Raw genomic sequence first — 15,622 nt, 5'->3', positions numbered from 1 at the left:
ATAACTTTCGGGGGAAAAGAAAAAAACTTACGAAGAAATTAGTTCAAACCCAATTTAAGATTAGTATGGTTCCTTATAACTAGGCCGTATATTTTTCCGGGTGTATCCATTTCAGGAAAGTCAGCGGACGTTTATCGGTGTCTATATATATTCTTTGAAAATAGATGTATTTCGGCGATCTGTTTTGTAGAGACGTAGAAATGGCGACAATCGATGAAAAAAACTCGTGAAAGGCTCACTTGTTATTATGATAACACAACAAGCTTATCATATTGCGACCTGCAAATCACGGGCGAGAGCGAACATGGGCCAAAGATTGACTACTCTTTAACGTCCGAAACTTTCTGTTTTCTTTGTATTCTGCTATCATTCCGCTCGGCGCGATGACAAAAATTTAAGTGTTCTCAAGCAAAATATTTCCGCCATGAGGAAAGCAAATTGCTCTTGCTTCATAGTGCACCTCGCCTGCGCGCAAGCTGTTATTTCATTTAAACAATACATGCATAATTTTACACATGCCTGAATAGGCGTATTAATGGGGCTAAAGGCGGTCAGTAGGTGTTTTTTTTTCCGCAATTTTATTTTTTACAAGGAAGTAACATAGGTCTGTTTCTCTCGACCAGGCGAGGCGGGCGCGCTCGTAAGACGCGCCCATGTAATGCTATACAGTGTACCATACTCCATTTCACAAACATCTGCAGTGCCATAGCCTTCTCTATAGTGACAAAACCTGGCAGACCGCTACGAGACGTGGCCGCTGAAACCGAAAAGGTGGAGCGGCAGACAAGAGGCTAGGGTGCCTACATGTCTGTCTGTCTCAGGGTGAAGACATCCATTGTTGCCCCGAATGTGCCAGCGCGTGACGCTCTCGCGCACTCTGTGCGTGACTTGGGCGGTGAAATGGCGTCTATGCATTAGCCAAAGCTACGCGCCCGAGCTGAGTGACACCGGATTGCGCGCACTTCAAAATGCATACAAAAAACGATTGGGCGGAAAAATGGCTGAGATGTCACCACTCAAGCAAAAGCGCGCGTGTGTATGAAGGCACTCTACAAGAGGCATGTAACGGGCGCCCCGCTGCGGCGAGACGCCGAAACACACTTGTCCCGAACGATGGAATGTCCGCTCATGCTACTCGCGTTCCTCCCGCTGCCGCTTCTTTTCTCGTCCGGTTTTAAAACCATGTTTCGGGTCCTCGCCGCTGCAGAAACTGTGCGCTGACGTCCAGGTTCCCCGAGAAATACTCTATGCTACCAGATCCTGGCGCTCTCCAAATCTGCGACCGGCCACTCTATGACTCCGTCGTCGAACTGCCAGGCTTTGTGAGTAGAGAGGAGGCTATGGCAGTGCAGTCAAAGGCGTGGGCACGAGCGCGTGGCTTTGGAAAGTGATTTCTATGCACGAGTCCTCGTACAAAGGCATTCTGTTGAGCTATAGGCTCAGACGCCTGTGCCTTTGTCTTTACTCCCCAGTGAAAAAGCCATTTGTATGAGAAATTTCTTGTGTCCAATAAACACATATGAATCATACAAGATATATACGAACATATAAGAACCATATAAGGACTATATAAGACCTATAAAGGATATAGTAGAACATATAAGAACCATATCAGAAACTTATAAGAAACTTCTTACAAGTTTCTTACATGGCTCTTATGTATTATTAATATTTTATATAGCTCTTATATAGTTCTCATATGTTCTTATATATCTTGTATGATTCATATGTGTTTATTGGACACAGACATTTTTCATACAAATGAAATTTTTCCATAGGGTTGACATTTGTGAGATGCGGTGTAGAATACGGGCTAATGTTGGGACATGAGGAGCTCGCGTGAGGCGCTTGGTGTAAATCGGAACAGGTGTCGACACCGGAGTATTATGCACTTGCGGCCGTAGCTGTGTGCGCGGCTGCCCAGCACATGCCGACGGCGAGGTTCCGCAGTTCTTTTGCAACGTGTTTTTTGCAGCGTCAAGATTGCACGCGCATCCCAGGACGAAAACGTCAGGCTTAGCGATGTGCAAAATCCTCGCGTTTTCATCTCGTCATGCGCGCGTACCGGGGAGAAATCCCCGGGATTTCTCCCTCGTGTGAATACGCCTTGGGCGTGCCCTGGGGGGGTGCAACGATTTTTGGATTTCGGTCAAAATTTGTGGAAGTTGCCCTCTGACATTTCTGAAGTAAAGAACCGATTTCGCCTGCGTGTCCTAGTTGTTACGTAAAAAAAAAAATATATATATATATATATATATTGGCATTTTTGGTGCCCCTCAACTCACTCCCAGTCTTCAGGGTTACACCTGGTCCCCTTCCTAGTTTTGTAATCCGGGGTGGTCGTGTAGCTTCCCGTCTGCTCTCACGGGGGACGCTTCCTTTCCCTCTCTCTGCTGACATTGGCGGGCGTTATGCTGCCGCTTAGAGCCGAGCGAGGTCACGTAAGCTTCTCGCCGTAGTTCCTTGGGCTGCCACTCGCGGCTGCAGCTGGGGGAAGAGCTCGACTTTTGCTTTGTGATTATGCAGCGGAATCGCGACGTTTTTTTAATGAAGGAGATGTTTTCTCTATCCTCCGGGACACGATGAACAACGTAAAAATGACGAGATGCAAATTCTTTCAATCTTAAAATCGTTGCACCCCCCCCCCCCCCCTCTTTAAAGCGAGCTCGTTTTGTGCATGCGCTCTGAACATTGCCCTCAAATAGTGTGTCCAGTGAATACCTCCTATACTTGTGAACAACTTTTTCAGGCATTTCCGAAGACGCGAAGACCGCGCGAGCTGGGATCGGCGCTCAGTGCGCGCGAGTGTATACCATAGCTTTGGCTTCATAGGCCAAGTGTGCTCAAGTTTAGTAGGTAGTGGTTGTGCGTGTTGCGAACGGTTGCGAACGCCTGATGCAATGTTCGCCGAACTTGGTAGGTTGCAGCGGCTTCCTTCTATCGTGACGACCGCAGCGCCGCAACAGACCGTTCTCACGAGGCGTTCCATTAACGTTACGAAAACACTTAGTTGGGAAACTCACCCCTGAAACCCGGACCGCTCGCGTGCACCGAGACCAAATTAAATTAAAGCCCCTTTGTACTGGGAAAAGTGGCGCCGTTCATTGTTGCAGGAATGCTCGAGACACGTGCCGCGCGCCACTTCTGGGAAATTCATGGCGTCTGAAATCTATCCCACAGTGTTGAGCATTGACGCCATGACCACCTTCCCCAGGGCTGCACGTCGCACGTGCCTCTTGCACCGACGCACCTTGCGCTACTTTTAAAACATGAAGGGGCTTTAGATACAAGCATTACTACAGTCCACTATACTTTGTCTCACTTGAAGTACAGTACTTGAAGTGTGAGCGTAGCAGAAAGGAGAACACTGTAGCAGAAGCTATGAGAGCTCGTGAGACTACGCGTGTAGACAACAATAAATCGATCTCACCAGATCTTACCCACCGTGCCCGCGCCTCCGCTTATGCTTCCTTGCCCGCCTGCGTTCACGCCGCTTAGCGGTGAAAGTCTGTGGCGGCTCATTACAAAAAAATAAAATGTTAACCCACCTTGCACACCCGTGAACCCCGCTTCGCAGCGAACGATCATTCGCTAAAGGTCTTTCGATGAAAATGTCGGCGTTCGCTAAAACGTCGTTCGACGAACTGTTTGGCACCCTTGCCACAGCAATGCCGCGGCAACGCGGGTCTTTGCCCGATATCTTCATGGCGGCGTCTGTTACGTGAGTTTTCTAATCATGATGAAAATTCCTCGAGACTGAGGTAAAAGATGGAGAACTTGGTGAAAAAATAAAGACACAGAAAAAGGATCGTCTCAATAGCCGAGAGATTAAGGGGGCATTTCGTGGCCACGCCTACTTCCGTTACATTTGCCTGCATGTATAGAAAATACGGACGCCACCTTCTGCCCACTACAACTTCCTTGACCCCATAGAGCATACACATGGCGTGTGCCTCAGGAGACGAGCACCGTGTACAAGACTGTGCGAATCGCACGCTGAAATGTAAAAGGAGCGGCCGTAAGGACGAGCACATTTGACCTGCCTTCCAGAATTCGAATTCTAAACGTACAAACACCTGAAGGTACACAAGCAAGCGTCATTTCGTAAAATGTTTTGTCTATTTATATTAGAAGTCAACTCAGAGGTGGTGAAATATTAAAAATAGAGAAAAAATGGCGGCGAGGCATTTTTATGTCCCGTTCGAAATCTTCATCGTCTGCACATTAGTTTGCGAGCTTCCTCTTAGCTGGTTATCCTTCATATATTTCGTTAAAATTACTACTTATCGCAATTACCTTGCTCATCGCCAGGCTCAGAAAACGAGTCGGGAGCGAGCTCGCACACCAGTGTGCAGCCGACGGCTAGTATATAGGACATTAAAAATGCACGGCTTCCTTTTTTTTTTGTTTTTCGTTTTAGTGTTTCGCCACCTCTGAGCTGAATTCTCAAGAACTAGACATCTTCCCAAACGACGTTCGCGTGCCGAATGTATAGATGTACGTTTTAGAATTGGATTTTTGCGAGGCGTGCCAAAGGGCTGGTTCTTACGGCCACTCCTTGTACATGCAAAGGGTCTTTCCGGGAACGCTATTCGAGTGTATATAAAGTATTTATATGAATAAACTATCAAAATGAATGCCACTAAACTTTCCACAAGGCTGTCTTGTATACTAAATTTTCATGAGCGTAGCCTTAGGAAAAACAAATTTCAGCCCCCCCCCCCCCCCCCCTCAAATTTTTTTTATCATGTATAGGGAGGAAAAGCATAAAACCATATGATTGACGCTGCCACTCACAGATGGCATAGCATAACGCATAAGCCTGAAAGCGTCTTTGAGATGAACGCACCAAAGCATAATCAAGAAACCCGACCGCGCGTGGTACCATCTGCGTCAGCCAGACACTTTCTACCGTTTTCATACCTGTGCATAAAAAAATTAAAAAATAATAATAATTACCTTTTTTTAAGTTTTCATTTATAAAATTTGAGTATGACGAGTCCTCCCCTAAAGATATCTTTGTGAAAAAGGTTTAATTCATACCGTTTATTGGTTTAGTTATAAAATTGTTTGAGGCCGAATAGAGATGCCATTTATTGAAACTGGACGACGTTTTGTTTCATGTCTACTTTTTTAGAGCAGGCACCAAACGCTTTTGTTTACCCGTGGGTCGTTGCTTCTGTTCCGGGACACGCAATTTCACCACACCCTGTTGTTTGAACGATTGCAAAGTGAGATCTAATTTTGTCGTTCACTCGAGCTCGACGTATGTCAACATCAGTCGCTAGAAGAGAATAAAAATAAAGAAAAAACTAAAAGCAAACAAACAAGAAGAATGCAAAAGGCGATAGCCAAATATAGTCTTACATCGGACCTTAACTCTACCCGACCAATCATTCAAAAGACCGAATACTGATCGAGGCTTCCTGCTTTAGAACAAAAGAAGTAACAAACCAAACCCCAAAAAGGCGCACAGAAGTATAGGAAAGGTTCCCCCACAAGGACTTCCGAAGGTAAGAATCCATTTCCCATTGTCCTTGCGTGCTCCGAGAGTTTTTGGGAGTCTCGTATGCGTTTTCTTCTATCGTTTATTTTTTTTTTCGTTTAGTTTCGGTTTGAGAACCGGCGCCGCCGCTCATCCATCAGAGTCGCGCAAGAGCAGACGAACAGATGCACTTCGCCGTCGCGAAGCTAGGCCTACTCGCGTACAAGAAAGGTACACACGGGATGCTCAAGTGACAGTCGAAGATCGTATTTTGGGACCGGAGAGGGGCTCATTGAAGGGAAGGCGTTGTCTGGTGGAAGTTCGACCTCCGCCGAGAAGACTCTTGACCCAGAAACGGGCGGCGCGGGCAACGCCGGCGGGGGTAAACAACCCCGCCGCTTCTGACGACGTCGTCAGAGCTCCCCTGGCAACACTGGGTACGGCGACGAGTAACTAAGTTTCCTTCATGATTTGGGGTGGATCGTTCGGTGCCGTATTCTGGAGCTGGCTACGTAAAAGCAACGAAGGTGTGGAGTGCACGATAACATTTCTGAAATATGCACAGAATAAGTGCCTGCATTGAACTGCACATACCGTATCCGCACCCGGTGCATAATCCGCCAGTGTTGGGTAAAGTACTTGAGCTAAAGTACAAAAAGTAGATGAGAGGCTACGTACTTCAAGTAAAGTATAGTAACTGCAGCGGGTCAGTGTCGTAGTCAAGATATATTTTTCGCGTGGGGGGGAGGGGGCTGGGGTGCCTGGGATGTCTATGACTTTTGGTCCAGGGTGCATGGGGGTTCGACTTGCATGTATCCATTATAGGGCCGGCTGGATTTCGAGGAGAGGGGGGGGGGGGCTGAAGCCTCATAAACTACCCCCCCCTAATTATGCCACTGCAGGGGGCGTAATGTACTTGAAGTGGAGCATTCCAAATACAATGTACTTTCAAAGTAGAGTACGTTTTAACACAATCGATGCCTTTTCATTCACCTATACAGTGCTAAAAAACTGCTGTACGTTGTTTCATGAATAAAGGGGTATGCATCAGTTATTTTCATAAATGGAGGCGAATATTGGATAAAGTAAAGTGACTACAGAGTAATTATTCTCAGATACGGCGCCATTGTCGGAAGTTCTTCGGACTTCTGAATCTGTCGCCGCTTGCAATGCCTTGCACCCAAGGGGAATACATGTAGAAGGAGAGAGCATGACGTCAGTCCCCTAGCTTCCGCAAGTAATCATCTCCTAATATTTGTAACCTCCTCGCTCACGCTGATGGACCGAAAAGTAGCGAAAGTTAGAAATGGGGGGGGGGGGGGGGGGGGGGGGGGGGGGCTACGGGCATGCCGCTCCCATCAAATGTTTAGCATTTCATCAGAATTGACAAAGCATAGCTTCGTGAAACTCGTTTAACAAGACCAGGTTTGGGGAATATACATTGAAGTTTAGAGTAGCACTTTCTGCAAAAATTAGCGGAAAATTATGAACTTGACCTACATTCTCAGATAAAGTAGTTCAAGTAAGGTACAAGTGCATACTTAGAAAATGAAGTTCAAGTAAAGTACAAGTTTTACCCTTACTTGAAGTCGAGTGAAATGGACTTAGAGTACTTCCCAACATTATAATCCGCGGCCGGTGTTTTGTCAGCACTTACTGCATACAACGCACCTTAGAAAAATTCCCGTATTATAAGCGCAAAAAAAGCATTAAAAAATTATCATTAGCATACTCTGTCATTCACACAGTCTTGAAAAAAAAACAAAAAAACAGATCTTTGTATAAACCGTAGATTGTCCGCACCATGTTCAACTTTTAAAGGGATAGCTTTAAGAAACTCGAATCGCAGAGAAGCCGTAGTCGGTGGCGGACGGGAAAATCATGATTGGTCAACAGGCTCGCGACGTCACAGCCACATGACCTCGCGCGCGTCTCAAATTATTTCACTTTATAAAGTATTTCATTGGCCTGAAAAAAATTTAAGGATTTTAGGGAGGTGGGGTTCAAACCCACGACCCTTCGGATGCGAGCCAGACACACTGCCAACTAGGCCTCGCAGACATTTTTTTTTTTTGCTTTATTACATGGACGGTTGGCAAATAACAGAACACACATACATTCTACATGTACAAACAGTCAAGTATTCACTGTTAAAACATATTTACATAACAAGGTCATGCTCAACACCCACATTCGGCGTCTTATACATGTGGCCACTCGGTGTAAATTGATATACGTGCAGTGATTTTCCTACACAAGGGGGAGAGGGTCTATTCTCAACCCCCCCCCCCCCTCCTTACACACGCACACACACACACACACACAACTTTCAATTCCTGGGGAAACCCCCGTGTACATGAGACTGGCCACAACGCGGAGATCAATTGTTCAAGAAAAATGTACGCTTACGTCAAGCTCGCTGGTTTGAGAAATCTGGTAGCCCTAGACATCTGTCAAACAACCGAAGCAAATCAGGTTGACTAAATGGAGAAGCATATACGCTTTTCACTTGCGCCACTTCTTCTATAAAAAGAGACTGCGTAGTACGCGGCTTTTCTGCATCCCTATCTATTATCCGGCACTTCCATAAACTATGAAGTCCTAATAATGCATACATGTCGTACGGGATAATTCTATCTTGTGCCAACGAGAGAAAGCGAAGGCTGGTAATCGCTTAGAAACATATATCCCTTTTAAGCGTGCGTTGCAGCACTTCCTAGAATAAAAATGCATGGGTGCAACATATGAAACAATGCTCTATTGTCTCCGGCTTGTTGCATAGTCGAGAGTTTACTGTCCAAAGAACAAATACTCCTTTTTCGTCTAGGTAAGGTTTTGAGAGGTAAGGTGGATGTGTGTAATTTAAAGAAAAACGCCTTGGTTGTGGGAGGTACGCCCATCTTCTTGACACGTTGATATACATCGCTGAAGGGTTCTTGCGTAATGCAGGTACGGAAAAGTGGTAGCGGGAGCATGCTTTCTGTAACGATTCTGGACAATGCTTCTCTTGCCACACTAAACACATATTCCAATGAAAATCGTGCTTTCAAGAAGTTAAAGGTGTCAACTACTTCCTTGAATACCAGCTGAACGTATAAAGGAAAAACGAAGGAAAGGAGAAAACAAAGACAGACACTGCTGGACTGTCAACTTTCCAATGAAAAACTTTGTTTTCCTCGACACTATCCGTAGAGGTAACTTCATCATCTGTCGGATCTTAGATAGAAAGCATTCAAATGGTCCCGACTTGATTGCGCCGAGGGGCCGCTTCCCGCAAATGCACTTTTTCTTTGGGAAAAAACGTAATGGAGGCGGCACTTACTCAGGTAACAAGAAAGGTAACTACTAAGGGAATAAGCTGAGCTAGCTGGTTCTGATACATCTTGGGTGAAACTAGCTGAACAAAGGAAAAAAGATGACAGGAGAAAATAATGGCGAACCGACCACTAGACTAGCTGGGCTACCAACTGTTTTATTACATCTTCCTCTTCTTCTATTAATTTACATCCATTCCCCCTTTTTCTTTTTCTTTCCCATTGCTCTTATGTTTTGCTCTTATTTTTTCTCCGGATTTTTATCGATTACCCACGAAGTTTGTCGTGTAGAAAGAGTTTTTCTTTGGCTGGCAATGTAATTGAAGGGATGCTCACGCACTTGTCATTTTCTTCGTCTATAGCAAGGGCTAGAGCCACTAAATGAGCTGCGCTTAGAGTATCGGCACTCCGTTCCCCGACATTGTTGTGAGCGCCGCCATTTTGGGGCTTGTGCAGAGCAGACGCAACTGCCAATCGTCATGATTCAAAAGTGAGACTCCCTCAGCATTATACTCGGTGCTAGGACGCTCATGTAATATTGATTTTCTCTGTAGCGAACTGTTTAATCCTTGTTGAGGGCAGAAAAGCGTTTCCTATGATTTCAGATAAAGCTTCAGATAACTGGCAGCCATGATTCTAAGCCACAATATGGCCAAGTGTCGTTACTCTGAAGCGTAGCTTATTTAGTGGCACTAGCAAGGACCTCTAACACCTCCCTTGCAACCTGGATTTTATGGTGTCCTACTATGTGAAGATGGTTGAGCTCTGATTTACACAGGCATGTCCGACAATGGGCAGCTAAATGTCCTGGTCCCGCGAGGTTCCTAAGGTTTGCTGCTGCATGTTCGCGTGCTCGGTCGTTAATACACCGACCGGTCTGTCCGATGTATCAGCGCCCACATGTTAACGGTATGTTATATATAACTTCCTTTTCACAGGGAGCGTATAGTGTTCGGTGCCTGGTGTTACACTTTCTTTGGTGTTGATCGGTGCTTGATTAAGGCCCTGTCACACTGCGGAAACATTCGGAGAACTTTGTCCTTCAACACGAGGAAAACATGTTTTCGGGGACCCTGTCACATTGCGGAAACAGCAACAGTCCGGAAACATGTTGCTGTCGTCCGAAAACCATGTTTCCCAACTTGTTCTCCGACACTCGGGGAACATCCTGTCACACCGAGAAAGCGTGTTGGAAGAACACAAATTGCCTCCTCTCCTGCGCGCTGCATCCCTCTCTCTCTCGCCCTCGTCTGCCCGGCCGGCTCGGCTAAGCTACAAGCGCGAGCTCCGGGCTTTCAGCATCCCTGCCAAGCACGCGCGCCCGTGCAGTGCAAGCACTGTTCTGGGCCAGATGCTCGCGCTTGTAGCATCGGCTGCGTCTGGACCGAAGCTGAAACGAAGTATAGGCGGCTAGGCTCAGATCCGCTGGCTCCGCTCGCCCCTTGAATCGTTGCCATTTTGGATCGCCGTCTCATCGACGTCGCTCTACCGTAGTCGGTTCATCAGCCGCGCGAACCATCTCGTGTTCTCTGGATTTGGCGGTTGCGTTCTGCTACAGGGCTAGACCCTTGCACGATGGCATACGCGCCGGCCACAGCAGCAGCTTCTGCTTTGAGGCCCTGTCATATTGAGGAAACACGGCGGAAACATGAACAAAACATGTTTCTCAACAATCGGGAAACATGTCGGCTGTCGGCTCTGTTGCCCGACAACCCAGTCACATTGAGGAAACAGCAACACAACATGGACGACAGCGACAATGTTGTCTCGGTGTGACAGCTTTTGGCAACGGAAACCTCGACAACTTGTGTCGGACGACACGTGTTGCCCATTTCGGTGGCTGAGCGAATTTTTTTCTAGCAACACGGTAACATCTATATTTTTTGTACAGATAGTCGCACGAGAATACTTCAATAATAACGTCAAGCGTGAAGGGCCATTTTGAACGCGGCTTCTTGCGCGGCGGCAGCTGATTGTCAGAATCATCTGAATCGATGGCACAAAGAAGCACCAAAGCAGAAGCTGCTGCTGTGGCCGGCGCGTATGCCATCGTGCAAGGGTCTAGCCCTGTAGCAGAACGCAACCGCCAAATCCAGAGAACACGAGATGGTTCGCGCGGCTGATGAACCGACTACGGTAGAGCGACGTCGATGAGACGGCGATCCAAAATGGCAACGATTCAAGGGGCGAGCGGAGCCAGCGGATCTGAGCCTAGCCGCCTATAGACGCTTTACACACGCGCCAGAATACAGCCGCCATTGCTGACCTTCTCTTGTTTTACCGAGATACCGAGCAACTGAAATTGGTGTGGACGAGCCTCCACAAAGGCCAATGCTGGGGAGCAAGACAGAATAAAATCTAAGATGTCAATAACCTGGCCTGCTATGGCAATAAGGAAGTGAAGTGAACGTAATAAGGGAGAACAAAGACTGAAGGTCAGTTATGGCGGCGCCCATGCACAGCTGCTGCAAAGCGTCTATACTTCGTTTCAGCTTCGGTCCAGACGCAGCCGATGCTACAAGCGCGAGCATCTGGCCCAGAACAGTGCTTGCACTGCACGGGCGCGCGTGCTTGGCAGGGATGCTGAAAGCCCGGAGCTCGCGCTTGTAGCTTAGCCGAGCCGGCCGGGCAGACGAGGGCGAGAGGGAGAGGGATGCAGCGCGCAGGAGAGGAGGCAATTTGTGTTCTTCCAACACGCTTTCTCGGTGTGACAGGATGTTCCCCGAGTGTCGGAGAACAAGTTGGGAAACATGGTTTTCGGACGACAGCAACATGTTTCCGGACTGTTGCTGTTTCCGCAATGTGACAGGGTCCCCGAAAACATGTTTTCCTTGTGTTGAAGAACAAAGTTCTCCGACTGTTTCCGCAGTGTGACAGGGTGCCTCTTTGTGCCATCCATTCAGATGATTTTGACGATCAGCTGCCGCCGCGCAAGAAGCCGCGTTCAAAATTGCCCTTCACGCTTGACGTTATTATTGAAGTATTCTTGTGCGACTATCTGTACAGAAAAATATAGATGTTGCCGTGTTGCTGGAAAAAAAATTCACTCAGCCACCGAAATGGGCAACACGTGTCGTCCGACACAAGTTGTCGAGGTTTCCGTTGCCAAAAGCTGTCACACCGAGACAACATTGTCGCTGTCGTCCATGTTGTGTTGCTGTTTCCTCAATGTGACAGGGTTGTCGGGCAACAGAGCCGACAGCCGACATGTTTCCCGACTGTTGAGAAACATGTTTTGTTCATGTTTCCGACGTGTTTCCTCAATGTGACAGGGCCTTAAATTTCGCGGCAAACTGAATTATTATTATTAGGTGCCGAGCTGAAGACTTGCACGGTTTGCCGGTTCGCTATATTTTTTAACTTATGCGTAACCCCATGAATATATGGTGTCACTCACTACAAAAGGTGGTCTGGGTTATTTTGTTTGTTGACTCGTAGCATTATTCGTCTTGATGGTGCAGCATATTTTTTCACAGATGGAGGCCATCAGGGGTGCCATCATGGAGGCCATCATGGCCATCACAGATAGAGGCCATCATTCTTCACCGATCTCCTCAGTGGCCAGCGACTCGAGCATATCCCTCCCAAGCTGTTTTCGGTGTCGTGTGAAGACGGTGACGTTTGAAAAGTCGGGAGCACATTTGAATTCCCGGCGATGCGCCGGAAGGTGGTCAGCCGACGTTGGTGCGGCCACAGAGGCTGCGTGTTCCCTGGTGCGGTCCTTGATACACCTCCCTGTTTGTCCTATGTAGCATTTCCCACATGACATAGGGATATTGTAGACGTCTCCTTTTTCGCATGGGGCTTAAGGTGTTCTATGTGTGGTGCCGCAGGTGGTCCTCACGCTCTCGTCGGTCCCCCGGTTCACCCCACGGCACATGACATATGACTTATTGGGGGCTGAGCGCACGACATGGATACCTTGTCGGCCAGCGATCTTTTTTAGACGATGAGTGGTCCTGTGTATATACGGTACCACTATGAAAGGCTCTGGGGGCTTCTTTTTCGTTGGTTCATTTTTCTCTGGATTATGTCGGACTTGCTTGCAGAGATTCTCACATTTCGGTACGAGGAGGGTACTCGAGTAACCGGAGTCCTGGAGTCTACTAAGCTGTCTTTGAAAGCTGCGTCCCACCTTATGAGGGCAGGATTTTGGTAGCGCCGAGACGAGGGCTTTTGGTGGCCAGCCCCCGTTTTACAGTTTTGAAAGGCTCCGAGTTTACACGAACGGGTTTCATATACCCAGCATACGTGGGTATTTTCAAACTCCAATGAGAGTTCCAGAAAACGTATGGATATGTCTACAGGCAGTTTATGGGAGAAATACTGTATAAGGAGCTTTGTTCGAAGCTGCTCATAACCACTTCTAAACACCCGTTATTCGCCTCGTCTGCATTAGAGATGCATAGTATGAGGAACTCGTTAACAGACCAAAGGATGGCCCTGATGCGTTGATGATGTTGATGCAGTGCTTGTTTTTGTTTTCTCCTCTCCTTCTCTTTTCCTCTACGCTAAGCTGGTATTCAAGAAAGCATGTCAAATCAAACAGCTCAGCTCCAAACCGTCATAAAATACTTATTAAAAAAATATCAAGGCTTATCTTGAGATGTTTTGCCCGTTGAAACGACAAGACAGTTTAAACTTTCTTTGAGATGCAGCTTGAGCATGACTTTGAGAAAATCGTGGTTGGAATTTTTGAGGAAAAATAATCAGGACATGATTGGCGAACAGATATGTGACATAATCTCAGGCCACCATATTCAAGAGGCAGGAAAAGGTTATCCCTTCTAAGAGGCTCCCAAATCGAGCACCATGTGAATATCGCAAATACCCTGTGGAATTTCTCCACTTTAGTTCTAGCACAGTGAAGCACTGCATAAGCTTCGACGCAAGGTATATATTTCAGACACGGGTTCTTGTGAAAATTGACATCTCTCTCCCCTTCCACGCGTCTGCTTTTTTTTTTAAGTGGTTGTCATGGAGGTTCCGTAAGATGCACTAGTACGAATTTACGAGGGAATAACCGATTCAAGTATTAGTAAAAGGGTCTCGATTACACGCCATCGCAGCAAAAAAAAAAAAGACGGGTTCGTGGCGCAGGAACCATACCAGCAGCCGCTGCACTTGTATGGATTTACCGAAGCTTCCGTGACTGCAAAGAAATGTTCTGTAAGGTCAAGTGCTTCTTTAACACTTTTTTTTAACAGTACAGAAAAATGCGATATCATCTGCGTATGCAATAACTTTTGTCTCAACATTCATCAGGAAATATTCATGTCATGAATACTTTCTCTTACAAGTATGCTCAAACATAACAGCTCTAAGTACAAAGCGAAAAAAGCGATGATAGCGGGCAGCCTTGCCTAACGGAAGATCCTATTTGAATTTCATCAGAAAGTATATTATTGATTATCAGTCTTGTTGAACGATTCATGTAGCAAAGTTGGATTCCATCTAAAAGTATCGTTCCCACGTTGACATACTTAAAAACTGCTAATAAAAATGAGTGACTTACACGGAAAAAAGCTTTTGCAAGATCTATGTGTACAAACGCCACTTGTTCGTTGTTGCCTTATACGCACTCTAATGCGGAACGAGTCACTTGTGTGTATGTTTAAATAGTTATGCCACGTATTCCGCAGGTCTGCTGTTACCAACTTGACCAATCTGCAGTATTAACAAACTCTACTTGTTCGCACAGTCTCGCTTTCGAAGGTGCGTTTGTGCAGGTCACCATCCGAACGTGACTCATTTGGAATTGCAGAAATGTTCGAAAAGCGGGGTGAATTCATGATTAAAAAAGTATGCTCCGACTTAACATAAATTAATAACAAAAAGGTACAGACGTTTCGCCGCCAATGCAGGTAGCATCGGTGTTGCTTTGATGTCTTGAAGGTTTATTACGTTCTTGATGGCGTCACGAAAGTCAATCCGGAGCCGTGTAAGACCTAGCATTGATGTAGGCATGAAGAAACACCGAGTTTAGAATAAGGCTGCCAGCTGGAAAACGGGGTGGGATTATTGTGTAATCAGATGTACTTTTATCAGATGGGACGGGAATTACTCGGCCAATGGCCGATACGGTGTTTCCACCGGAGATCATGTTTCTTGCTGCCGTTCTACACTCGTGCGCGTCTACTTACTCGCAAAACACTCGAAGAGCCAATCTCTGCGATCCGCGAAATCAGCTCAGCGAATGATGAGGCGGAACATCCGTTTAGACCTAAAAATGAAGTCTGCGCTGTGGCATTACGCAGTGCAAAGCGTCATGCTTGCATTGCGTTATGCCACAGCGCATACTTAATTTTGAAGTCTAAAGAGATGTTCCGCCTCATCATCCGCTGAGCTGATTTCGTCGATCGCAGAGATTGGCTCTTCGAGTGCTTTGCGGGTAAGTAAACGCGCAGGTATCTTTTTAGAGTGCAGGCGGCTTCGTCTTCTTCTTCCGTCCACGCAGACACGCTTGTACGTCTTAAGAACGAGCGGTGGATTATATTTAGCTACCGCGTTCCACCCTTAAAGGCGAAGCTTAAGCCTCCCCCTGTAAGTTTAAACCGAAAATATACGAGACACCTTGAGATGACACAATGAAAAATTTTATCTCAGAGTTCACGCATGGTGGGGTAAGTCGGCTTCAAAATGGCGCCTGTTGTCTACGCTAAAAAACGCGAAAGCCCCCGCGTGTCAGTGTACAGCGCCGCAGGGTAGTGCTGAAAACCGATGTCTCTGATTGCTCCTAATGGCTTACTGTGTTGGGCTTTTTGTGTGGAATATTACAATCTCTGTATTGTATATAAGTTTGCAAGAGAAGCTCCACGGTGGG

General features: G+C 46.7%; 1 protein-coding gene across 1 annotated transcript in view; it reads right to left on the bottom strand.

Annotated features, from left to right (window-relative positions):
- LOC8040971 (transport and Golgi organization protein 2 homolog) overlaps positions 1 to 15,622 on the bottom strand; it is a 107,168-nt gene that overhangs the window by 33,805 nt on the left and 57,741 nt on the right. The window lies entirely within an intron of this gene.

This window comes from Ixodes scapularis, unplaced genomic scaffold (assembly GCF_016920785.2).
Source record: "Ixodes scapularis isolate PalLabHiFi unplaced genomic scaffold, ASM1692078v2 PGA_scaffold11__112_contigs__length_91849675, whole genome shotgun sequence".
Classification (NCBI taxonomy): Eukaryota; Metazoa; Arthropoda; class Arachnida; order Ixodida; family Ixodidae; genus Ixodes; species Ixodes scapularis.
The sequence above is the reverse complement of the archived record's forward strand: the minus strand, read 5'-3'. Positions and strand labels throughout refer to the sequence as shown.